Source organism: Pavona decussata, unplaced genomic scaffold (genome assembly GCF_977016875.1).
Source record: "Pavona decussata unplaced genomic scaffold, jaPavDecu1.1 SCAFFOLD_110, whole genome shotgun sequence".
NCBI classification, from domain to species: domain Eukaryota; kingdom Metazoa; phylum Cnidaria; class Anthozoa; order Scleractinia; family Agariciidae; genus Pavona; species Pavona decussata.
The window spans coordinates 48,102-74,216 of record NW_028145524.1 but is presented as its reverse complement, the minus strand read 5'-3'; the positions used below and the strand labels follow the sequence as shown (position 1 = coordinate 74,216).

General features: G+C 39.1%; 1 pseudogene across 1 annotated transcript in view; it reads right to left on the bottom strand.

Annotated features, from left to right (window-relative positions):
- The window catches only part of LOC146470792 (uncharacterized), a 105,948-nt pseudogene extending 95,786 nt beyond the window's left edge, over positions 1 to 10,162 (bottom strand). The window contains exons 1-3 of the transcript XR_014866956.1: positions 10,136 to 10,162; positions 6,522 to 7,182; positions 3,939 to 5,763 (exon numbers count right to left, since the gene is read on the bottom strand). The product of XR_014866956.1 is annotated as an uncharacterized LOC146470792 (transcript). The remainder of the gene's footprint in view (positions 1 to 3,938; positions 5,764 to 6,521; positions 7,183 to 10,135) is intronic.
- Positions 10,163 to 26,115: the final 15,953 nt, after the last annotated feature.

The window sequence follows — 26,115 nt, the reverse complement described above, 5'->3', positions numbered from 1 at the left end:
TCAAAGTTTCTTGCACAAGAGAATTCAGTCTATCTTAATTTCATTTTACATCTGTAAGAAGAGTTGATTGGAAGAAGCATTTGCGAATGGTTACCCTTTCTGCTTTTTTCTCTTTTGTTTTTCTTATTTCTTTTTTTTTTTTTTTTTTTTTTTTTTCATTCTATAAACACTATTGATCCTTTGCATGTGACGTCCTGGCGGCCATGTTGGTGAACAGGAACAATAAGATTTTTCTCCTCCGGGAGTTAACGGCCATTTTATGCAAATTATGTGGGCAAATTTTCTTTTGCAGTTGTCCACCAACATGGCGGCAATGTAAACCACCTATTAAGTCAACTATTAAGCCGGTGATAACTCGATCTGTAAACATCAACGTAACACTCTTGGTCGGGAGTGAAGAGCACTTGATTTTCGTGTCTATTCACAAATCTTTCGAGTCATTTTACAGACTTCAAATTTATTAAAATCACCATCATGACTTTGCGATACACTTCGTATTATTCAATCACATCTCCCAAAACAGAAATACTTAAATTAGTAATTCATAAAGTGAAACCTTTGAAAGAGATGAAAATTAAAATTCGCCAGAACCCACTTCATTATCAACTCCTGCTAATCAGCTCATAAACAACTGACGTTTTCATTCGATATGAAAAATTGTCGAAAAGACAAATACAGTAATTCAGTTTTAAGTTAAGTCGTAAAATCGTCGAAAAAATAGCAGGAAATTAAAATCGCAAGAATGTTTCGTTCAAAGAAAAACAAGTAGACGCCAAAAATAAAAAAAAATTAAAAAATAAAAGGAAAAAAAAAAAAAAGAATGAATTGGGAAAGAAACTGAATCAGTTAGGAACTGTACTGTTTTTGTTCCATAATTCTTTTCCATTTTCCATTTTTCTTTTTTCTTTTTTTCCTTTTGCATGCTTACTTACAGCATACGAATGTTTGGTTTTATCGACAAAGTTAAATAAATTGGCCACCATAAAGAAATTCGAGTGCTGACGTTTTGAGTGTCAGCTCTCTGGCGAAAATGTTAATAATAATAACAATTGTCTCCTATATTTTGATGTTTGTTGTTGTCGCTGCTGTTGCTGCTGATGATGTGTTGTCCTTTTTCTTTCCTTTTGTATGACATACCTTTAACATACCTTAATTTACACAAATGTAATTCTCTCCTGTACATTAATCCTAGGCTCTATAAACAGTTCCTACATCTTCTAATATTCAATAAAGCTCAGTGTGTTTTCCTTGTTTACTTTAAAGTAGGTGGTGGTCAACCAGAAAGCCTTTGCTACTTTGACCACGACACACATTTTATAATTTGTACTGTATTTTTTTTTATCTTGTAATTATCTGTTGTAATACTTTACTTTCTATGTTAATGTTGTGTAAATAGTGTGAAATAAATGAACCTTGAACCTAGCGCTCAAAACGTGGGTGCTCGAGCCTCTCTACGATGGCCAATTTACATTTAGTTATCAATTTTGTCGATAAAACCAAATACAAACATTCGTTTCTACTACACACCGACGCAGCACGGCGATTTTCTTTAGAAACGTACCCCTCACCTACTTTGCTTTAACGCCCACACTGTGGCTGGATATGTTAACAGGGACCGTTTTTTCTATTGGTCAGTTGCTCCAACACATTTCAAAATGTATTGCAGTTTGTACACAGTCAATGCCCCCAAAATACTAACAAAAACATATATAAGAAGTTTTTTCTGGCTTCATAATTGTAGCCTTATATAATTATACTTACAGCAACCACTGGCTTATGCCAGTTCATTACAAGGGAAAGTTTTCGGGAACAAGGCTCTTTTTAAAAAGTATGATATCCTCGTGTATACGGCGAAATTTGTGTTTCCTTCACAAGTACCCAGCTTGTGAACAAGTTTTTTTTTTTTAATTATCTGCAAACTTACGCACGGAACTCAGTCAGAATTGCCTTCCCCCCCCCCCCCCCCCCGCCAAAAAAAAAAACAAAACAAAACAAAACAAAACACGCAACTTCAAACTCAATAGACCTTTATCACACGGCGGCCATGTTGAGTCTCAGGAGAATAAAAAGCTTTGTTTTTGCACGGCTAGCCTCGCAGTGAATTCGCGTCTGGCCGAGGTTTGCCGTGCGAAAGCTTTTTATAGCTTTTTATTCCCCCAAGACTCAGCATGGCCGCCGAGTGATGAGGGTCTATGCAAGTGTAAGTACACGCAAACAAGTAAACGCAAATGTAAACGCGCTTGGCTTGCGCTTTCATGGACGCAAGCGCAAGTCATCAGAGCGTGACGAATAATAACCAAAAACCAATGGGAACACACCTGCCCCAATCCTTCTCGGCTTCCAAGATGGCGGCCCCGAGGTCAATCAGAGAAGAAAAAAAAAAAAAAAACAGCCGAAGCTGTCAGAGAGTTTCCGGTGCTTTAGGACAAACATTTTCCAGTGTTTAAACCAAGATGAAGAAAGCATTAATGTGGAAAGACGTAGCCAAAACGGTGGGATTTCAAAATGGTTAGTTGTGTTAAAAATTTCAGCTCTCTGTAGCTCACAGTCAGCCGGTGCCACTTGGTAATATTTAAAGGGAAACTGTAGCTGTAAATTGAATATATTTTTCTTAAAGCTTAGGCCATGAACATCAATGACTGAAACTTTTTTTTCTCCATCGGCTCAGTTTTGACCTCAGTAAAATACTTTTAACCACAAATTTTAGCCAATAGCATTGCGTCTCGGAACTGTTGTGTCAACGGTTACTTTAGGAGAGTATGACGTCAGTTGGGCGAAAATATGCGATTTCCTATAGGGAACTATTAGATTTGAACTGTTTTTGACGTCCTTGTATTGTAAAAATCGACATTTGAGAGAAAATGGTTGAGAAATATCATCCCAGAGTCCTCATGAAACAGATGATTTTTATAAAAAAACTTTGATGTTATACATCTATAAACTTTCTGAAAGTGAATACAAAAAAGATATGATTTTCAGACTTCAGTTCTTTTGTCGTAATTCGGCTGTTACCGTCTCCGATGGGATTTTCTGTAACCCTAACACTACATGTATTTTTGTCATTTCTTTGTTTTTGCCTCTATGGCTTCGTATGTAAGACATGAGGAAAAGATTGAGCATGTCAGCTAAAACCTCAACCTCCTCCATTAACTTGAAACTATCTTTTCAATGCTCATGCGTCGCTCGGAAGCCGCTGATTTTATTGGACACGGGTTTTATATGCAGGAGAGTCGTGTCATTTAGCAAACTCACAGACTCGCGAAAAAGTTCTTAGCTTTGAGTTCCCAACGGTAAAAACCTTATCTTTAAAGGACTTTTAATGGGCTCCTGACTTTTAATAATGTTTACGTTTTTTTGTCATTCCCTCGGTAAATCGTCACGAGACGTTGTTGTTTTAATGGCTTGCTTTGAATTTTTGCGCGGGAAATTTTGGCGGCCGGTGACTGTGGAAGCAAAAGGTATTGCGCATGCTCACCGTTTGAGCGCGGTGTTCCCTTGGTAAATCGTCACAAGACAGGGTTGTTTCAATTGTTTGCTTTGAATTTTTGCGCGGGAAATTCTGGAGGCCGGTGGCTGTGGAAGCGGAAGGTATTGCGCATGCTCATCGTTTGAGCGCGGTGTTCCCTTGGTAAATCGTCACAAGACAGGGTTGTTTCAATTGTTTGCTTTGAATTTTTGCGCGGGAAATTCTGCCGGCCGGTGACTGTGAAGGGGGAAGGTATTGCACATGCCCACCGTTTAAGCGCTGTGAAGTCTGGGACCGCCACTGCAGTGGGTTCGTTAGAAAAACAAGACAACCAGCTTGCTCGTGTTTTCATACAAATGCACTGTATTTCAACAGCTTGTACTCGATCATGGTAGTCAAACGAGCCCAAAGCCATCAGGCCCGATAAACAGACAAATTATTTACAATTTTTTTTCACTTTCTACCTATTCACAAGGATCTTTCGTGTTACTATAAAAATCTACTTTCTGTCTCTTTAGAAATATAATTGTTAACTTCAATATATATAAACTGACCAGCGCCCAGTTGTTCAAAGCGGGTTCAAGGTCCTGGCTAATCATCAAGTGCCAACGTAGTTTGAGGTTAATTTTCAAAGTGTGATATATCGGTAGCGTAAATTTCCCGGATAATTTGTAAGATTTACTGCAAACTTCCTGCAATAACTAAACGACTCCCTTTATTCGAGAAACCAACCTTTTGCGATTTGGATAGAAATCACGAAAATGAAGCCATGATCTTCTGCAGGGCCCAGTTGTTCAAAGCCCGATTAAGTTAATCCTAGGTTAAGATGAAGTTTGATTCGAGTTTATTCACTAATCAATAAGGATTTGCTGCTTTTAGCTTTGACTTAAACTTTTCTGTTAACCATTAGTTTAAATTCAGGGCCGGGTTTTTCGAAATCCGATTAACCTAATCCTGGATTAACGTGAGCTTTGATTCAAGTTAATTACTAATCGGTAAAGATTCTTCCAAAATATTTTTGACCCTCAGTTTTGACTTAGACTTTTCTTTACCTTTAGCTTGAAATAAGGCTTTAAACCCACTTTTTCAGAGCGAGATGAAAACCTCGATTCACTTTTAATCGTAGACTAGCGTTAATCGGCCTTAGAACAACCCGGCCCAGAGGCTTAACTCATTTTTGAAGAGCGAGATGTAAACCTCCGTTAACTTTTAATCGGTGATTAGGGTTAATCTGCTTTCGAACAACCGGGCCCGAGGTTTCGTTAATCCGGAAGAATAAAAGGAACCAATGTTTCTTTCTGATTAGATTACGAGTACTCCCTTATTTTTGCTTAGGGAAAGGAAAGCGAGCAAACCCTCCGCGCGTCGTGTCTCCTCGCGAAAGGCAATTTCGAGCGCGCGCGCGAAGTTCGCTCGCTTTACTATCCCTAAGAAAAGTAAGTGACTTCTCGTAGTCTATCTCTTGCTTAAAGAGCTTAAACTGTTATTTTTAGTCTGTGAAGTCGTCAATTCAAAGGATATGAAAAATATAATTTATAGGCACTCGAATCGCCCGGCGCTAAGTGATAACACTGGATTACTTTGTCCCGCTTCGAACAACAGGGATTTGTGTTGCAATCTGTATTCTACGAGAAGGCAGCATTTTTTCAAGGCGAAACTATAGAATATCTTCCAACGTTCGTAGTGTCATTCTGAACAAGGGGCTCTTTGTTTTCGAGAGCGTCTGTGAGCGATTCGCTTTCCAAAGGAGGAAGCGTGCCGCAAACTTGACCGCGTTCGTGGGTTCTGTTTATAAGACGGCGTCCGCCAAAGCGGGTTGTGGCGAGCGTCAATATGAAGTCGTTGCAGCTGATGATGTCAAGGTAGAGAATAAAGAGTCTGTTGGTCCGGTTGAGCACTGGTTTTTTGTTCGACAACTGGCTCCATCGGCTGAACTCTGCCGCCAGTTCGTTCAAGGTCATTTTCAGCCATAAGCTCTTCGTACTGTTTTTGTAGTTCCTCGCGCGTTTTCTCGTACTTTAGTTTATATTCAGAGTGAACGGCCTGCTGATCGGAAAGCTCAGAAGGGGACAGCGAGTTTTGATACTGTTCTTGCAGTTTTTGGTGTTCCTGTTGCAGCTGTTTAATTCTATTGTGCCCGGCAGACATCCGTAAATGTTGGTAAAACGCGAGGGTGACGGCATTGCCATCGGAAGCACGCCGCGCGAGTGGCACGTGAAAATTTGACCTGGGTGGATCGTGAAGATGCAGTCCCGAGCCTCTCTGCGACAACTGCGGTGGTGTAGATGAAAACAATATCAATCAATCAATCAATCAATCAATCAATCAATCAATCAATCAATCAATCAATAAATCTTTATTTAAACACGGTAAAATCCATCAGGAGTATAAAAATTAGAAATAACCTAACTATCCTAAACAAAATTCAATACCTAACTACAACTAATCTAACTAAAACCTGTTTTTCATGAATGCCGTGTATACTAGTACTCTAACATTAAAAATGATCATTAACTAATCTTTTGAATTGACTAAGAGATTTAGCTTCTCTCACATGACAGGGCAGACCGTTCCAGAGAACTGCTCCGCTATAAGTAAAGCTGTTTTTCATGAAATTAGTTCGCGGAAACGGGACAAATAGTTTGTTAACAGAGTCCCTCAGGGAGTAACGTGTTTCATTTCGTTTAACAAATTTAGATGATAAATATTCAGGAACAAGACCATTTAAAGACTTGTATACCATTGTGGCTTTCTGTATTTGAAATTGAGTGCTCAAGTCTTTCCAATCGAGTTGTCTAATTAAACGGTTAGCGTCAGCATCATATCTAGAAAAGGTTAAAACGCGAGCGGCACGGTTCTGAAGCTTCTATAGCCTGTCAAATAATGTTTTACCACAATTACCCCAGACAAGATTGCAATAATGGAAATGAGATTGAATTAGTGCGTTGTATATATAATGAAGGGTAGGTGGAGGGACGAAAAGTCTAATTCTTTTTATGGCTCCTATTCCGGAAGCGACCTTTTTAGATAATTTATCAATATGTGTTTATCAATCCGTTATTTGGCGCGCAATAAGAAACTACGATAGCTGGCTTCATTTGGGGCACATGAACGCTTGGATCTTCAAGAACCTCCTCTGAATTTCGCCACGCGAGACGCAGCGGATGGTGCGGAAGGACAATAAGTCCTTTCTTAGGCATAGAATGAACAGTGTGCCGCCTAACTTTTGGCTTCTCTTCATCGGTATCCTCACTTTCCATTTTCTCCATTTTCTCCATCGTAGGCGAGTCATTTTCTGTACTAATACCATTGTCTAGCGACAGGGCGGGTCCGATCATCTGTCGTGGCGAAATCGAGCTCGCCTTCAGTCCCGGCTCCCTTACTGGCGACAGTTCTTTCACGCACTCTGTTGCGATTTCCCGCCTTATTTAAGGCGGCGTGGAAATACACTCGTGCAGTTCGTTGATGGCGTAGTGCAGGGGGGTGTATGGTCGTGCAGGTTGCGCCGGCACGGTGCGCCGAACGGCGCGATGCGGCACCATGACGACATTAGTCCCACTCCCCCGTACAACAGCAGCCTTCGCGATTTTGCTTGGCCGACGAAGCCTGATCTCTAGCTGTGTTTGAAGCGGGTAACTTGCCCTATGTTGCCGCAATCGATCCACAAGTAAGCAATAAATAGCTGTATGGTGATCGTATGCGTTTTTGGCCAGTGCCTAAGGAGGAGGAACAAATATTTTGGATCAGTAAAAGTTACTGGAATCAATGATACCCCAAAATGGAGTGGCTTGGTGTAATAGTATCCCCCAACCCCCTGATACAATGCTATCCAACCAAAAAACTATATGTACCACCAGTGATTATAAAGAGAGCGTTTTGAAAAGACGAGAGGAGGTGACAGAGATTTGGGAATAGGGGAGTAAACATGCGCTACTGTCTCATTCTTCAAAACGACTGATTACGTAGTAGGAAACGACGCCTGACCTCAAAAACCCATTCCCCGTTTCAGATCGGAGCTTTCCAAACTATACCCGTTACAATACTTTCCGTTCAAGAATTAAATTAAAACCTATACCCATTTCCAAAACGAAGCGGCTCAAAAAGGACATGTCTCTTCTAGAGGTCACAAGTACAGATCATTGTTGTAATGGTATATAACCAAGAGGGTTAGCTGCCCTAGACCTCAAATGCCTTTTCAGTATGAAATTTGGGTTAGGAGGCCCTGTTTTGGTTGTTTATATACAATTATCTCAGTGACCTGTAGTCTTGACTTACGACCAGTAAAAGAAACCTGCTGGCTCAAAAACCACACCTACTAAGGCGCAACATACCTAAATAGTTTATAAGTGGGCGGGGAGGAAGGGGGGGGGGGGGGGGGCACCTATGCCCTTCAGTCCGATGATCGACCATGAGAATGGAGCCCCGTAATGGTAGCATACTATGGTGGTGCTTCATTGAATCAACTTCAGTATATATATATATATATATATATATATATATATATATATATATATATATATATATATATATATATATATCCTTCAGTAAATAGTATATATCCTTCATTCTCCAGAATACAACACAATTTATAATTTATAGGCAGACAAACAAACAAACAAACAAAAACGTTTATAAGCGTGCTTTTACTGTTTTTGTTCTCTCGATATCTATACCAAGTCTCTGCATAAGTTCTAGCTCTTGTTCGTTGTACGTTTTAACGGCCATAATAAAAGAAAGAAAAAGTAAATTCGCTATTCGAGGCTTGGTGATCCATAAGACCGCAGCAAGCCTGTTGAAGGCGTTCAGATAGTAGGGACCTTAAGCAGAGACGACGACGACGCCGACGGAAACGGGACTTAAAAAATTACTTTTGCGTCTTCCAAATAAATCCGCAATGATTTATACTCTCTCAGTTTGTGTAATGTGGCCAAACTATCGAGGAGCTAACGTAGTAGGGGCGCCTTTAAAGTTTGAAAAGAGAAAGGAAAATTAATCATCATGCGATCACGTTCTCCATAAAACCTTAAATTCGGTCATTTCACGTTGTTGTTTTGCAGAGGACGACAAAGAAATGTACCAAAGTGTAAAACGCATGTGCAGAGCCAGTGTTTTGCTAAGTAAAACTATTGTTTTCTGACGTTCTCGTTGACGTCGTTGTCGTCGCTGCTTAAGGTCCCTAGTGAGGAGCGGAATGAAGTATTATCAAGAGAAAAATAATGGGACAGAGAAGGAGACCCCCACTACAGCCTTTGGGATATGTAAATTTCTCTTACGCTACTTTTAGACGTCGATAAAACGGAAGCTTGTTTCCCGAGACGTCCGCAATTGCAATTGTAAATACAACGTTTAATTGGCACGCTCCGATGTGACTTCCTGTGACGTCACACTGACCGTTCGCGAACTTCTCGGTAAACGGACGTCCGTTTACACGATGTCTTAAAATAAATGAAGTGAAATTCACATATCCCAGCCAACGCGCCTAGTTTCCCTTTCTGCCCCCTTATTTTCTCTTGGTATATTGCGATGCGAGGGGATCGCTCCGTCTCCCCATTCCGTTCTCGTTTTTGCCACTGGCAATATTATTCGTTCGCTAATTTGCCCTTGGACGGGATTGGATGGGATGCTAGCAGTATGTTACCAGTACCCATTTATACACCTGGGTGAAGAGAGACAACGTGGTGCGAAGTATCTTGTCTAAGGCTATGTTCACACTTGGTTCTCAATTACGGTGCCCGAGTACGACTTTCGCTGGGCACTAATGTGAACGCACCCTTCCATCAAGTACCCTCACCAGAATTCGGGTAGGGTGTCCATGCCCAAGTATAAGAACGAGACCTGGTATTCAGGTAATGAAGTAGGCATCGGTTCCCTGTGTGCACCGTTTTCCGTTAGTTCCAGGGCACTTTACCCACAAGCCATTGCTTTGCATACCCATATCTTTTCTATCAGGAAATGGAGGAATTCATATTCCAAAACATGCTCAATGTGCGGAATTTTTCAAGCTGCTCCCCGCCGAACTTGATTCCTGTTAGCAAGGAACCCATGTAATCTCCTAGTGACTGCACGGCAGGTTTTTGCCACAACTGCGCTAATCTTTCAGTCATTTCCGTCATAGCTAAAGTGTTTGAAAGGATCTATGATCAGTTGTATAAGCTTTTTGACCAATGAAGATATTATTTCTAATCATCAATCGGGTTTTCGCTCGTTACACTCAACTGTAACTGTCCTTCTGGAAGCTACGGATAATTGGGCCTTTAATATTGATCTTGGTAATGTTAATGCTGTGGTTTTCCTCGATTTCAAAAAGGCATTCGACACCGTTGACCATGATATCCTTTTATCTAAAATGAACCTTTATGGAATACAAGGAACAGCTCTTGATTGGTTTAAGTCATATTTAACTAATCGTACACAACGATGTCTTGTTAATGGTTCTCTTTCTAGAATCTGCACACTTCAATGTGGGGTACCACAAGGAACAATCCTTGCCCCCCTTTTATTTCTTATTTATATTAATGACTTGCCAAACTGCCTAACTTCGTGCCAGCCTAGGATGTATTCCGATGACACCCACATCACTTCTGCTGGCGTTGATGTGAATTCAATACAGTAAAATCTGAATCACGATTTAGATAACCTAAACAAATGGCTTATTTCCAATACACTTACCTTGAACACTGCTAAAACTGAATTCATGCTTATTGGCTCCAGACAAAAATTGAGTACTTTGTCGAACCCACTTGAGCTCTCGATTAATAATGTTCCGATAGAACACGTTTCCTCTGTCAAATCGCTTGGGGTATTTATTGATGAAAATCTACTGTGGCAAACACACATTGATAAATTATCTACAAAGGTCGCTTCCGGAATAGGAGCAATAAAAAAAAATTAGACCTTTTGTCCCTCCACCTACCCTTCATTATATATACAACACACTAATTCAATCTCATTTCGATTATTACAATCTCGTCTGGGGTAATTGTGGTAAAACATTATTTGACAGGCTACAGAAGCTTCAGAACCGTGCCGCTCGCGTTTAAACTTTTTCTAGATATGATGCTGACGCTAACCGTTTAATTAGACAACTCGATTGGAAAGACTTGAGCACTCAATTTCAAATACAGAAAGCCATGATGGTATACAAGTCTTTAAATGGTCTTGTTCCTGAATATTTATCATCTAAATTTGTTAAACGAAATGAAACGCGTTACTCCCTGAGGGACTCTGTTAACAAACTATTTGTCCCGTTTCCGCGAACTAATTTCATGAAAAACAGCTTTACTTATAGCGGAGCAGTTCTCTGGAACGGTCTGCCCTGTCATGTGAGAGAAGCTAAATCTCTTAGTCAATTCAAAAGATTAGTTAATGATCATTTTTAATGTTAGAGTACTAGACTACACGGCATTCATGAAAAACAGGTTTTAGTTAGATTAGTTGTAGTTAGGTATTGAATTTTGTTTAGGATAGTTAGGTTATTTCTAATTTTTATACTCCTGATGGATTTTACCGTGTTTAAATAAAGATTTATTGATTGATATTGATGTTGAATCTTCAACTGTCGTCTTCATCTATGCCGTCTCTAAAGTATTTCATGTGCAAACCCAACATTAGAAAAGTATAAAAGTCATATAAAGCAGTAATGACGAAGAACGAATGCCTGTACATGATGAAATCTGTGCCCGGTTTATTGATTAAATGTGTACGTAATTCATATTGGGTACCCAGTGTCTGAATATAGCACTATTTTGTTCTCGATCACAACCCACACACTAGCGCTCGAGCACCAAGTGTGAACAACGACGAGACCAATCTAACCCCAAATCACTGAAACTCCGGTTTTCCGGCCGAAACTGTGATTATCCAGAGGAACTTACACATACCAAGCAACTTATCCAGATCTGTCTCCTAAAGAGAGGATGATTGAGCCGACCGAGGATGTTACATATATGCCGGTAGCAATTTAAACTTTACCCTTCCACGGCTACTACGTTTTTAAAACGTACTCGTTTATAGGACAGCCTCTAGTGGGCGGGCCACATGCAATCAATTAGGGAACTGGTCATAACAAGTTTGTTCGAAGAGGACCCACCTTGTCTGGGCTAGGGGGTTATCGAAGACGCTACCCAGCTCATGAACATTACCAACAAAATTTAATTGGCTTTAAAACTTGAGTTGACACAGAAATATTCAACTAGCAAATGTCAGCATTGTTAGATAAACAAGAAAAGTGAGGTTCCAATCTCATTGTCATTTGAGGAAGGGAGTGGAAAAGGAGACCACCATCTCTTTTGCAGTTTGGCGGGTCCTGTTCGAGTATAGGTTATGTACAAGCGTCGCTTAGGATTTGACTGATATCTCGCTTTGAAAAAGAGTGGCAGCCTGGGGTGATAGTGGGCGCTTATTCAATTATGGGATCGCTTGGGGGGGGGCAACGTAAGCACATCCGCTAAATCTAGCAAAGCCGGGACTCGCATTCTAAGCTGAATCATACTTTTAAACTAACTGTACGCGTCTCGCAAAAAGGATTTCATCTTAGAGGAGGGGACATAAATCACGACTTTACGTTTTAGTGTAAAAATTTTAAACCGGATCACATATAATTGCATGCGCGAAACTTTCGGCCCAGGACTCCATTCTTTTTCAAAGTGAGCTATTGGAACGTACCCATATATTTCTTTAGTCTGACATAAAATTCAACAAATTTCATCAATGTGTGTGTTTCTCAAAGAATAAACGTGTTAGAAAATTAATTGATTTGTGTATCTGTAGCGGGAAAAATAAATTATAAACTAATTTTCTCTCTAACCCGCTATTCCCTATCAATAGGGTCAAAAGTATGCAGAAGCATGTTTGGCATTCATAATAAAAATTAAGAACTGGCAACACGTTTACAGAAACGAAAAGCAAAAATAATTAACTTCGACGATTACTAAGTTCCAACGAAAGACAACCTTTTAATTCCAAAGGCAGAAGTCACTTGTTTATTTGTTTGTTTTTGTATAAGCTGGTTACTACTTACAATGCAACCTCTATGCCCTCGCTGGAAGTACCATTTACCTCATTTGGAGGTTTATCGAAGACACCGACTGTCTTATGAACATTACCGATAACATTTTATGGGCTTTAAGATTTACGTTGACACCAGTAAGCAAGAGTCAACATTGCTAGAAACAAGAAAAGTCATAATCAGGTTTCAATCCCATTGCCATTTTTTACTTCTGGATAGAGGGGTGACTATGCAATAAAGACACCATCCTTTGAGGTTGAGGAAGGGGATGCAGGCAGAGACCACCATGTATTTTGTGGTTTGGTGGGTCCTGTTCGAGTATAGTAGTTTTGACTAATTTCATTAGCGATGCATCCCGGCAGCACTTTTGAAGAAACTTCCGGCTTTTATAGATCTGTTTTAAAGATCCTCCTACCTTTACTTTCATTTGCTTGTTATCTATGCAATAATTTATGTCTCAAGCCGCTCATTTCTTTATTTTATTTTCTCTCAGAGCCACGGTGAGCGTCATTACTCTACAACTTTCCATGAATCTAACAGAAATTCCAGCGTTCGCGAGTTCACTATCATTGATAACCCGGATGCCAATGACAACAAGGAGATCTGATGAGTAGACTAGTAGACTGAACACTTAAGGACGGTGCCTACTAATACAGAAGTATTTTTGCACAGTTTATGACTATTCAGGAAAAAGGATATCTTAGTATGGGTTACTGGAATCCAGAAAGGTAAAGCAGTAAAATCCAAAGCAATGTATGACGTCTTTTTTCCAAATTGAAGCTTTGTTATCTCTGACAAATGCATGGTTACCTCCACTTTTCTTTATGGATAGCAAGAGCGCTTGCTAAGGTCTGCTTTTTCCGCATCGTTTTAAACCGCGCAAAAATATCCCTGTATTAGTAGGCACCACCCATAGGAAACCCAAGTATCTCGAGGTGCGCAAAACGTATGCGCAGTGACAAAAGTAGCCACCGTCCTTAACGTACGTGAGGAAAGGTAAGGCCTTCACTAGCTCTAATGGTCCACTATTGCCAGAGCTTACCCCAGCTTCTGTTTGGGATGTTATGCATCAGTCAATTCCAGCCGCCCCCCCTCCCCCCCTCTCCGGGAAAATAGTGGGTCATTTTCCCACACTGTCTATCCCGGTAGTCGGGCATTAGCCGTACGCCCAATTACCCCGAGGCATTTGATCACCGCATTGTTTTCACCTTACAGAATTGTCGCTTCTTTAAATGACTAATTCGTCGGCCAATTCAGTAAGTTTCTTTTTGAATACGTCTAGATAAAACATAAATGGGACGCTAGTGCAGAATGACCTATTTTTACATCATTACGAAAAACAAGACCTAGCTAGGACTAAATTTGACCTGGACTAGCTAAGATTTTATTGAAAATAAGACGAGAAACGAAGAAAATAAAAAGTTTGTGAGCTACTACCCCGAGGCATTTGAACAACATTTTTTTTTTATTGGGAGGGTGGGGGGGAGGGGGCACTGTTGGAATTGACTGATGTATTAATACAATGTGGATTACCCACTCCACCCCAACCATATTGCGATTTTGCCGAATAAGTGGCCACTGAGTTATGCTAAAATCAGATCAAGGTTACAGTATAGCCGGCGGGCAAACATGGCAATCATATTTACGGCCGGATACTTATAATTGCCCAAAAAGGTCCTGATAGCAGGAAATTAAATAAGATATAAGTTTCAAATACAATTCTATAACTTATTTCGTCACTGACGATGACTGCACATTGCAACTTCCGAAACACGTCAGTTTAAAAATTAAAAAGTGCTGTGTTTTTCTACAAAATTAGGATGGCTAGTCAAATTATGACGAGTAAAATTAGAACTAATTTCACGCACCTTTTGAGGCGAGGAAAATTATGACACTTTTTGAGAAAAAAATGCCAGTGAAACTATTTCCTAATTTCACGAATATACCGTTTTATTACCTTACTGGTGACAAATTGCGCTCACAATCATGCGTTTTTGACTTCAGTTTTTCAATTTTGTAATTTCACGTGTGAAATTGTAAATTAACGCTGAAATTTCGCGCCAAAATTAAGAAGGAATTTGTCACCCATGATATTATACTAATAATTCTGACTGGCAGGCCAGGCTAACTTTTCTATTCATTGTACAGGAACTTGCATTAACGTTACAAGAGCAATGTTTCTCGACTGATGATGTCCCGAATTTACAGACCCAGGCTCTTGTTCTGAACAATCAGCAATAATCATTAGTAGCAGTAATCTTTTTTGACTCACAATATGGTTAATTACAGGGGAAGTTTTATATACATTACAGGTTGATTAGAAAAAAAAAGCAAAGATAGCGTAATTGTTAATTGGGGCCTAGAAGCTAAAAGAACTACAAGGCTTTCGAGTTTATTTAAACTCAATAAAATTCAGAATTAGAATGAACATTGTAAATGTATATAGCCTGCCTACAGGTGTTTCCTTTTTTCGTACTTCATGCAGGAAAAGACAAGTGAAGAAAAGGAATTATGTGAAAGTATAAAGCCCAGGCTAAACGATCAAATATTATCGTCCAAATATCGGGATGGAAGAACTCGCTTTAAGCCCCATGTACACTAGTAAACTTTCTTTGCCAAAATTTCCCAGTGTGACAAACAGTTTTTTGCTAGCGTAGACGAGAAAAGTTGCCAAAATGTCCCACTGCAGGTAAATTTGCTGAAAAATTGACGTGCTAGTTTTGTTTGTCAAAACATTTTTTTTCCTATCTAAGTAATTTTTTTTCCAAAAAGGTGGGTTGGCGAAGAAAATTTGTCAAAGAATTCGGAAAAAAACCTTGTTCCCAGACCTTTCATCAGATCGTGTGAAGCATCATCAAATATCAAATATCCACTCCCCTGGGGCCTACTGCATCATGGCGGTGCGTATTCAATATCCACGTTGATGTTGTTGATAACCCTGACTCTCTCAAGCTGCTCGATCTCTTGGAGTCTGTTGGTCTTCGGCAGCATGTCACCCAGCCAACTCATGTTCACGGGCACACACTGGACCTCATTATCACACGACACTCCGATCAAATCGTCCAGGATCCACCACAAATTGATCGTTTTATTTCGGATCATGCATCGCTCCTCTGCAAGCTACTTCATGATAAACCAGCTGTGACTACTAATGTGGTCACTTACAGGAAGCTCAAATCAGTGGACCTTGATTCACTAAAAGATGACTTAGCTGCCTATGGATTATGCCAAGATCAATCTGAAGAATCATCTCATCTCACCCCGGAGGGAGTTGACGCCCTTTTACGTAACTATAACAGTATTTTGTCCAGAATGATCAATCGTTATGCGCCATTAAAGAAAAAGACTTTGAGGGCTAGGCCGAGGGTGATTTGGTACAACGCTGACATAGATAGCGCTAAATGACTACGACGGAAAGCTGAGCGAAGGTGGAGAAAACCTAAATTGCTGTCTGATCTTAATATCTTTAAGTCTAGAAAAACCACGTGACTCATCTCATGAATCAGGCTAGACAAGCGTTTTACACTAACTTTATTGATGAGAATAGTGCTGATCAAGGAAGGCTATTTCAAGCTACCAAGAAACTCCTGTCAAGAAAGGATGAATTATCTTTTCCTGAATATTATGATAAACTGGTCCTGGCTAATGACATCAATGTCTTTTTTGTACGTAAGATCACCAGAATTCGTGCAGATATCGATGCGACCGATGTGGATGCTGCAGTACCCATTGACTCTGAAGTGGGAGATGGTAGTACATTCAGCACCTTCCACCCTCTCACCGAGAGTGATGTATGTGCTCTCATTCAGAAGTCAGCGAAGAAGACTTGCCCCCTGGATCCTATGCCAACCTCACTGGTTGTTGGTTGTCTCGACGTGCTCCTCTCTGTCATCACACGCATAGTTAATTCATCGCTGTCCTCGGGCTACTTCCCCGCTGAGTGGAAGGTAGCCCTTGTAAACCCCCTTCTAAAGAAGGCTGGCCTTGATCCGGTGTTCAAGAACCTACGACCAGTTAGTAATCTTCAATTTCTATCAAAACTGACAGAACGCGCTGTATTTGATCAGACGTGTAATCACATAATGAATTTTGGCCTGTTTCCCCTTTTTCAGTCTGCATATAGAAAATTCTACAGTACTGAGACTGCACTCCTAAGGGTCCAAAATGACATACTAATGAATATGAACCGCCAGCATGTGACACTTTGAGTTCTTCTAGCTTTTGACACGGTAGACCACAAAATCTTACTTCATCGCCTACTTTCAAGTCTTGGCATCACAGGAACGGCTCTGAAGTGGTTTGAATCGTACCTTTCCAACCGATCACAACGCGTGTCTCTCTGACAGTATCAAGTTACCACATGGTGTCCCTCAAGGCTCATGTTTGGGACCCCTGCTACTTACCATCTATTCTAGCAAGTTATTTGAGGAGATAAAAGATCATCTCCCTGTAGCACACGCACACGCAGATGACACACAACTCTACTTGTCATTCAAGCCTGACACCTCATCAAGCCAATCTGAAGCAATTGAAGCAATGGAACTTTGCATAAAGGCAATCAGAGCATGGATGACTACTGACAAGTTAAAGTTGAATGACGACAAAACTGAATTCTTAATAATTGCTACATGACAACAGCTTAGCAAAGTTCATATCGAGAAATTATCGGTCGGTGGTGTCAGCGCGGCTCCTGTTATTTCTGCAAAAACTTGGAACTTGGTTTGACACCAACCTCAGTTTAGTGACGCACATTACTAACACATGTAAAGCTGCTTTCTACCATTTGCATAATATAAGACGCATCAGGAAGTTTCTTACGATGGAGTCTACCAAGGTGCTAGTGCATGCCTTCATAATGGGACGCATTGATTACTGTAATACTCTCCTCTATGGTTTACCGACCACTCATATTAATAAGCTGCAACGCGTGCAAATTGCAGCTGCCAGGCTGATTTGTTCAACTCCGCGCTTTAGCCATGTTACTCCCGTGTTATTTTCTTTACATTGGCTACCAGTCAAATTTAGAATTGATTTTAAGATGTTAATGATTACTTTTAAGGCCTTACATGGCCAAGCACCTGATTACATTTGTAATCTCGTTAATGTTAGGAATTTTTCCACGTATGGTCTTCGCTCAAATTCTGAACTTGTGTTAGTACCACCATCCACGAAAACGAAGAAGACACTCGGTGACAGGGCTTTTACTGCAGCTGCACCATCACTGTGGAATAAACTGCCGAGCCCAATAAGGGACGAGGATAATCTTACACGTTTTAAGTCCAAATTGAAGACATTTTTATTTAGAGTTGCTTACAATACGATGTAAGGACTGTAAGAATTGTAAATAACTATTTTTAATTAATTATTTTTTATTTTTTACATATACAATTTGTTAGGCGCATTTGATCATATACACATGCTAATTTGCGCCATACAAATATTTATTACTATTATTATTATTATTCCTTGGCATAGTTTATCCACTTCTTTACTTTTAGAGTCGGTTTTAGGATAATCCGTCTGCGAAGTGGGGAAAGTCTGTGGAACACAAATGCGGCGTACTATCAAAACAAGAACACAAAGAGACAGTATCAAGAGATATTAGACGTATTAAAAGACGAATTGCCAGTTGTTGACCTATCGTCTGGAACAAGCATTCACACTGTAAACGAGTTGTTTTGACTGGACAGAAAGAAAACATATTTTTGGGTTCTTCATCTCTGACGACAGTAGGCCATTTTACAGTTGTGTGCTTAATGACTTGGCCTTGGATTGGAAGCGAGGCTGGGGGTGACCTTGTTTTGATACAAACCTCACTGCTTTTCATATGTAGATCATGCTGTTCTTATGCTAACTAGTTTGCATTTACGTACGAAAAACAGTGAGGTTTGTATCAAAACAAGGTCACCCCAGCCTCACTTACAATGCAAGGCCAGGTCACTAAACACACAACTGTAAATTGGCCTATTGACGACACGGGTTTGCCCGAGCGAGAAATAAGAACCAATCAGAACAATTCCTGACGTCGCAACAACGCAGTTATAATTTCAGTGGTAATACACATGCGCAAAACAGCGTTTTGTGTGCTCACTTTGTCCGTTGTTGGTCGAGCATATAGCTTGTCCGTTGAGCCACCGGACGTTTTGTGTGACAAACACGATGTTGCACCCAATTGATCCTTTAGTCAGGGTGTAATTTAATAGGACTTTTAGAATCAAGTTGTCCCTAAATTCAGCCGGAGAGGTGTTTCAGGCACGCCAATATTGTCGTAAAGAGTCGCAAAGACGTTAAATACTCTTATAATTGTCAGTACCTTGTGTAATGTATGTTCGAAGCAGGTTCGAAGACAGATCTGATTAATTGGAAAATTTGCAACTGAAAATTCTTCAGTATGCAGTCAAGGTCGAAATAAAGAAAACAATGAAAAAAACTTTCTTAGAGAGAAGAACTTGGAGTCTACTTTTAAAATAGAGGGAAAAGGGAAAATATAGTAGCATCCTTGAATACGTTAAGAATACAGTGCAGCGAAAATCTTTGACATCGTCCATCGTTTCGCATTAGATCACTTAGTGAATTTTAAACTACATCTGACAAATTTGCTGAATTCATCAACTTTTTCCTGCAACGCAAAAATTCTAAACAGATTCCGTTACTTCCGATTCCCCCATATTTGAAGGACAGGAAACAATGGGCCTAGCCATTTTCTTGCGAGAGAACGAGCCAAGAAGGTTCAATGTGTCTTACATGACCATAATTTGGACTAAGCTTTTACTGAGCGCGTTTTTAATCAGCGTTTTAATACGAAACAGAGGAGCTTCTAAACATGGGTTTTAGAAGGCGAAAATGATCCCGATGGAATGTCTTGTAACGGACGAGAGTTATTTTGACCATCAGCTCCAAATTGAGAGCCAAGAATATAGGTAAGCGAGCAGTATAAACCTTCACACATGACACTTCACAGCCAGCTAGCATGCAGTCGAGCAAATACTCTTGAAATGCGATGAAGTGCTATTTAGATCGGCTTACTACTTTCGAAACCTGCTTATTGAATGAAATAAATCTTCATTTTCGGGAGTGAAGAGCTCAGTGTTTTCGGTTCGAAGCATCTTTTTTGAGCGACATGGTAAAAATAATTTAGTTAAAGCATGACCGCGTGGGGACCGACATGTAAATCGGGTTTCGATCGGCGCTTTGGATTTGCATTCGATTTACATGTGATACATGGCCATCATTATAAGACTTGCAGGATATGTTGCCAATACAAGACCCATACAACAAGAAACCGTTTTGCCTCTAAATTTTCATTACAACTACACATCATTTTGAAAGAATTTACTTTTTTGTTGAAATGTTTAGAATAAGTTAATGACTTATTCTTCTTTTCTTCTTTCATTGAAATATGATGATTTAAGCTTACTTTGCCGAGAAACATATTTTTCCTATAAAGTTTATTACCTGATTTTTAAAATGAGGTATTGTTTTCCATACTGCTGTAGAAAGCTTGCGATAAATTAAATAATAATAAAAATAACAAATACGGTCAATGTTGCCTATTTTTGCATTGGCGCCAAAAGAGCAGTTTAAGCGACAAAAGAGTTTGAGGACCACTAAATAGAATATATTACATGGCCGCGCGGAGATACGAAATCTCTCTACGAGTGTTAAAATATATTTTTTAACATGAGAAATATTTTTTAACATGAGAACAGAAATTTCGTATCTCCAAGTGACCCAAATCTCTCTACGAGTGTTAACATGAGAAATATTTTTTAACATGAGAAGAGAAATTTTGTATCTCCAAGCGACCATGTAATTTTCTTTTTATTATATAAAATCCTCACAAAACAACAAAATATGCTTTGTTCTTTATTTCAAAAACTAAGGTTTGAAATTGAGTACATAAGCTTACAGTCAGTTGTTTATTTGTATCAATCGTAAACCAGGCCGAGTTGTGTCAATACAAAGTAAGACTTAAGCGAAAAGGCCACAAATAAAATCTATATAAATAGAAAACGTATAAACAGGAAGGTCCCTGGTATAAACTAATGGCATATTAAATATGGTTAGAAATTTGGCTTACAGTAACAAGTAAATCTGAACATACTGTTCAATTACACTCACACAACTCGACGTCTTACGCAGTTTTTCTCTTTGTTTTCGGATTTTCTTGTTCTTCTTCGAATTCGATCAGTTTCTTATCTGTGATCTCGACAAATCTGCTTGTGCTTGTCTCCATTTTAGAATAAACTTAACTTCGACTCGCTAAAAGACAAACTCAAAAACTCCCAAAGACCAAACGACAGCCAAACGACGGAAAACCACAAGTGCTTGACAGCGCGCGAAAATACTGCGAGCTGATTGGTCAAAAACGATATCACACGTGTGTGGATAAAAATGATATCGCCACTGGCGGGATAGCGTTTTTATCTTTTTGCTACCACTCGGTATACCACTAAATTTTATATAATAAGCATTGATATTACAAGGCCGAGAAATTTGATGCTGATCAATGTTAGGGCTTAAAAGGGCAACGTGAAAGCTGGACGATGTTCATTTTGCATGGATAGTCCATCTGATTTTATCCCTCTGTAATCAAGTCTGTTCCGATCGTGTGGTTCTTTGACCAAGTACTACAATTCCTTCCTGCTTGCTTGGTTGCTATGACTCAGGGGTGTATCTCAAACTCATTATAATTCATCAAGAGAAAACGAAAACAATCACTACTGTGACCGTGGTTTGGATAATAAGTGTTCCTAATTACCATAAAATTTTGCCAACTTTACCTTGAATTTCTCCAAGAATTATTGATCATTTGAGAAGCCATATCAAACACACGCCAACAGAGTGTGTTTCATCAGATATCCAAACACCTCAAAGTTCTTTAAAAAAGCTCGGCTGTGCCTCGATTTTGCAACCTACTTCTCAGTGTTTGAATATCTGATGAAACACACCTTCTCGTGTTTGATATATTACTAAATAAAAGGCGGGAGGCCTGCACTAGTCCTTTTCCATGGCAGTGGCAACTTTTCCTCGCGGTTTTTCGAGCAATTTAGTCTCTTGTGTATATTTACACCGGGTTTACCCTGAATTGGAAGATTAGTGAATTTACATGTAAGCTATGTGTTTAATTTAACCGTCGCTTCTTTTCTTAATTAATTATGAGCTCGAAGGGAATTCTTTATTATAAGTTCAGTGTTGTTTAATTTGAGCACCTAATCTCTTTATTTTGAATTTTACCTCTTGTTCTGTCTCTTTTGTGTCCATGGATCTTATACAACGGTTGGCCGGGCCATTTAAGTTATTGTAGGATTCATTTGACTCATTTAAATGCCTGATATTTCTTACAACCTGTTTTGTTGAGATCTAGCTATTTAATGATATTATTCGATCTCAATGATTGTATGGGCCGCGTACAAGTAAGCTCTAATCTCGTAAATTTTTGTAAAGACGTGCCCGGATGCTGTGGTTTTATATCTCTTTGATCCGTTCTTTGACGTTTTTGCCTCTCGTAGAGCTATGCAACAAATAATAGAAGGCTGAAGTCTGTTTAGGTTACGACTGTGTTTTGCCATCGCTTGGCTCTCCTTTAGCTTCCTTTGTTTGTGTTGTGCGAGTGGGAGGTTCAACACGGTTTTCATCAGTGTTTCATCCTTTTTTTTCTGTATGCCGGCCAGTCTACCAATTGTGTTCAGTTTGAATATGCCATTATATCATCAGGCAAGACTACGGTTTTTCCCTCCCAGAGTAGATTCATCAGTTACCGGGAATGACTTTGTGAGTTCAGTGCTCTTAACGGAATGCCATATCAATTTTGCGGCATGAAAAAATAGATCAACAAAAAAATGAATTACCTTTAGTTACCATCGGCAGTGTTAATAGTGTTAGATCAACGTTGTTTAACTTTCAGTTACGTAGCTTATTAAAAGTACAGCACGTGGTTACAGAATAAAACGTATTGACATTGATAGTCACTTTCAAATGGGAAGATTTAAAGATTATTATTATTATTATTATTATTATTATTATATATTATTATTAATAATAATAATAATAATAATACTGAAAAACTTCTCGCGTTGCTTTAATGTTGGTCGAAGTATGATTGACAACCGAGTACTGTCAAACACTCGTCAACTACTAATGTAGGCTAACGTAAGCCTTTCTATGATTGGTTGGTATCGGAATTTGTAATAGGTACCTTCCCTTTATTGGATGAGGAAAATGTACTATTCTTTCAAGGTTTTTGTTATGTTCTTCGAAACGTCCAACCAAAATAAAGCAACGGAAGAAATATAAAAATTACAATGATCATTTGTATCGATAAAAATAACACATTGACAATCATAAGTTTGTAAAATACTAGGTTAAACTTTCAAGCAGTGTCCAGCGTTATGGTTGCAAAACAACAACTTCCCAAAAAGAAAGGCGGTACTACAAGACCACGCCTATTTCCATAAATTACAGAGCACATGTTTACAACTTTTAGTTACCTTATTAAAAATACAGCACGTGGTTTCAGAACAAAATGTATTGACATTGATTTTCACCTTCAAATGGAAAGATTTAAAGATTATTGTTATTATTATTATTATTATTATTATTCAAATAAGTGCAGTGAAAACTAACTTTACTGAGAAAATATCGGCTGGTATAAATTCCGTAAGAAACGCAGATTGAATATCTTCACTAAAAACGATAAAAACAAAAAGGGTGGCTATTTCCAGGCAAATGCCAGCGAAACGTTAACTTAAGAAAAAACAATTTCAAACATTCTTGACGGAAGGATAAATTTCCTGAGAAACAATCCAAAACAGAACACCTGCTTAAACCAAATTTACACCAGGAGAAAACAACATTTGATCAGAGCTAGATCAGCACTACACTAAAACATAAATAGAAAGATAAACCATTGAAATTTTTTAATATTCGTATCCATTTTATTCGAATACTCCCGTAAATAAAGCATATGTTGTATAACTTCCCAACACCGAAAAATAAATAAACCCAAGAAAACCAATGATAAATTAATGCAAGTGTGAGTTTCTACATTATTGGTGTTTTTATTGTTTAACAATCAGCACAAGTGAAAGTGGGGCCGATCATTAAACTTCACAAACCAATGTTATAATAATTTCTTCGGGCATTGCAGTTTATTTTGCGGGCTAAAATGAAGAATTCAGCGGGCTAAGATATATTTTAGCCCGCTGCTCTGAGCCAATAAGAAAGAAGAAAATAACGTAGCCAGCCAATCTGAACTGGAAGCCAATTAACTGTTCGCGTCGTTTTCTTGTTTGTTTGACTGGAAGCGCTGCCATCTGCAAAGAAATTGTCTTGAGCTACAAAATCGATCGAAAACCTAACGAAGAAGCAATTTCTCAGTCGTCTGAGCTAGATGAAGAGGACTTTAATACAGAAACTGTGGGCGATGGTGGGAATAATGCCTGTAATAGCTCCACGGCCAGAGGCGAGTGAGTGTAATTTGTCTACTTTGAGCGAAACCCGCTTAGTTAAGCAATTGCACAATTAATTTAAACAGTCGTAAGTGACTATTTCTTCGCTGTTTACAAAATTCTGTTATTTTCCTTTTGAAAACTTTGAAGCAAGGATTCTTTTGAAAAAGTTTGCGGTGTTCGGCCAAAGTTTTAAGTTTTTGTGACAACGAAAGCTTTTGTACAATAAAATAAACGCCGACGCGATTCCGGCAGCGTTCACAGAAGATATCGCGATCGCTTAGCTTACTGTACTGCCTTTGATTCCTTTTGTTAATGCCCTCTGAAATTATTATAATAGTAATAGAACTCATTTTAGCCCTCGCCTGCGGCTCTGGCTAAAATGAGCCTGAGTCGGGTCAAAAACATATTTACGCCCGCGAACATCAACTCTGTTGTTATAATTTACATTGAAAATAACATAGTTAAAAATCCCAACTGGCAGGAGGCAGTCCAGTTGGCTATTTACAAGCGCAGCTACCGAGAAAAAACTCCAGCTAGCGGTTAGAGCGGGATTTGAACCCGGGACCTCTGGATTTCAGGTCCGGCGCCCTTACCACTCGACCACGCTGCCTCCACGAGAAGCTGCTAGCAGTCGCAAGACAAACAGAACAGGTTCAAAAAGAAGAAAACTCATAGCTCATAATAAAGAAATGACATTTGAACGGCACAATTAAAATTGTAATAGTTAAGACGTTAGTTGCTGAATTGTAGACGATGTTGTTACACCACCCACCTATACGTTGCTGTTACAAAGAAATCGCTACACTTGTATGAATATTGAGATCAACAGATATACTTAAAGCTGGTGCATTTAGGTGGGGATTGGGAAGCAAACGTATACACCTTAACCAGTTCAATGTTTAGTAAGCAGAACCTACATGCGTGTGTTATTTTTTTGTGGTTGTTGTATGAGAAAATGGTTTGACAGAAAAAAAAAATGGTTGAAAATAGAAAATAAAAGTGCCGCTTTGAAACCTTGTTTTTCTCGCACGCATATTTTTTTTCATTTGATTGATTACATAGATAGAATGGAATTAAAACATATTAGCTGTTAAATGCTCCTTATCTTTTATCTATGAACTAAGATAAGTGGCTTGTCACGCGGGGGACTTTCAGCCGGAGCCAAGGCAAGTGTTGCGAGAACCCAAGAAGCATTTCTGTAGGGGCGAAGTCTACAGGCATGCTCCTCCAGACAATTTTAAAAATCAAGATATTCGGAAATCCTCTTTTTTAGCACCTCTTCATGGACATTTCCTCAGAAAGTCGGTCTCGCTCAAGTGTAAAATTATTAAACTTTTATTGTTTAAAAGTAAACATTATGTACACTCGCTCCTAGGTCGTGTGATACGTGGACCAAGCCGGTGATCACAATTCCTTCGCCCTGCCTTGGCTATGACTTAGGCGTGTCCACGTCATGTGGAGGTGCATTCAGAGACGGTAAACAACTTTTACTTCACATGTCCTTGAATTTTCAAAATTTTCAAATTGATATATATTACAGACTTTATATACAGAATAAAACAATTACATTTCACATTGAACACGCATCCTCGCCGGATTTCTCGGTGAACCAGGGGCAGAAAGCGGATAAGTTTACATTCGTGCTTGTAAAATTTTGGAGTAGAGGATTCACGCTGGGAGACAGAAGAAACTTTTCGTTTACACGCAAAACAAACAATGTAATGCTGTGTTTTAACTATCTCTTGTTTTCAGCTTTTAAAATTATAACCTGAAAGGTCAGTTCTTTATTAAGGGTTCTGTGGGTTTTGCCTAATATCTCTAATTTGTTTTGAATTTTACCTCTTGCTCTGTCTGGTTTGGTTTTTAATGCCGCTTAGGTAATTTAAGCTTTTGTTTGTTTGGCTCATAATGCACGATATTTCTTAAAATAATGTTTTAAAAAAGGCGCTGACCAGGATTGTAGTTACGACTTTCTGGGCTGATGATACGCTCATTATTTCATCTTTTCTTCGGTAAAGTTCATTTAGATATGTATGCCACCATTTAAGTCTAAGCCTCTAAGTTTATCCCGAAGTTAAAATATACTGTTAGGTGAAAAATAATTGCCAAATATCATTTGCGCCCTGAAAGCTTAGCCCATATTTAAAGGTGAGCGAATTTAGGGGAGATTCGAAGGATTCGAGCCGGGG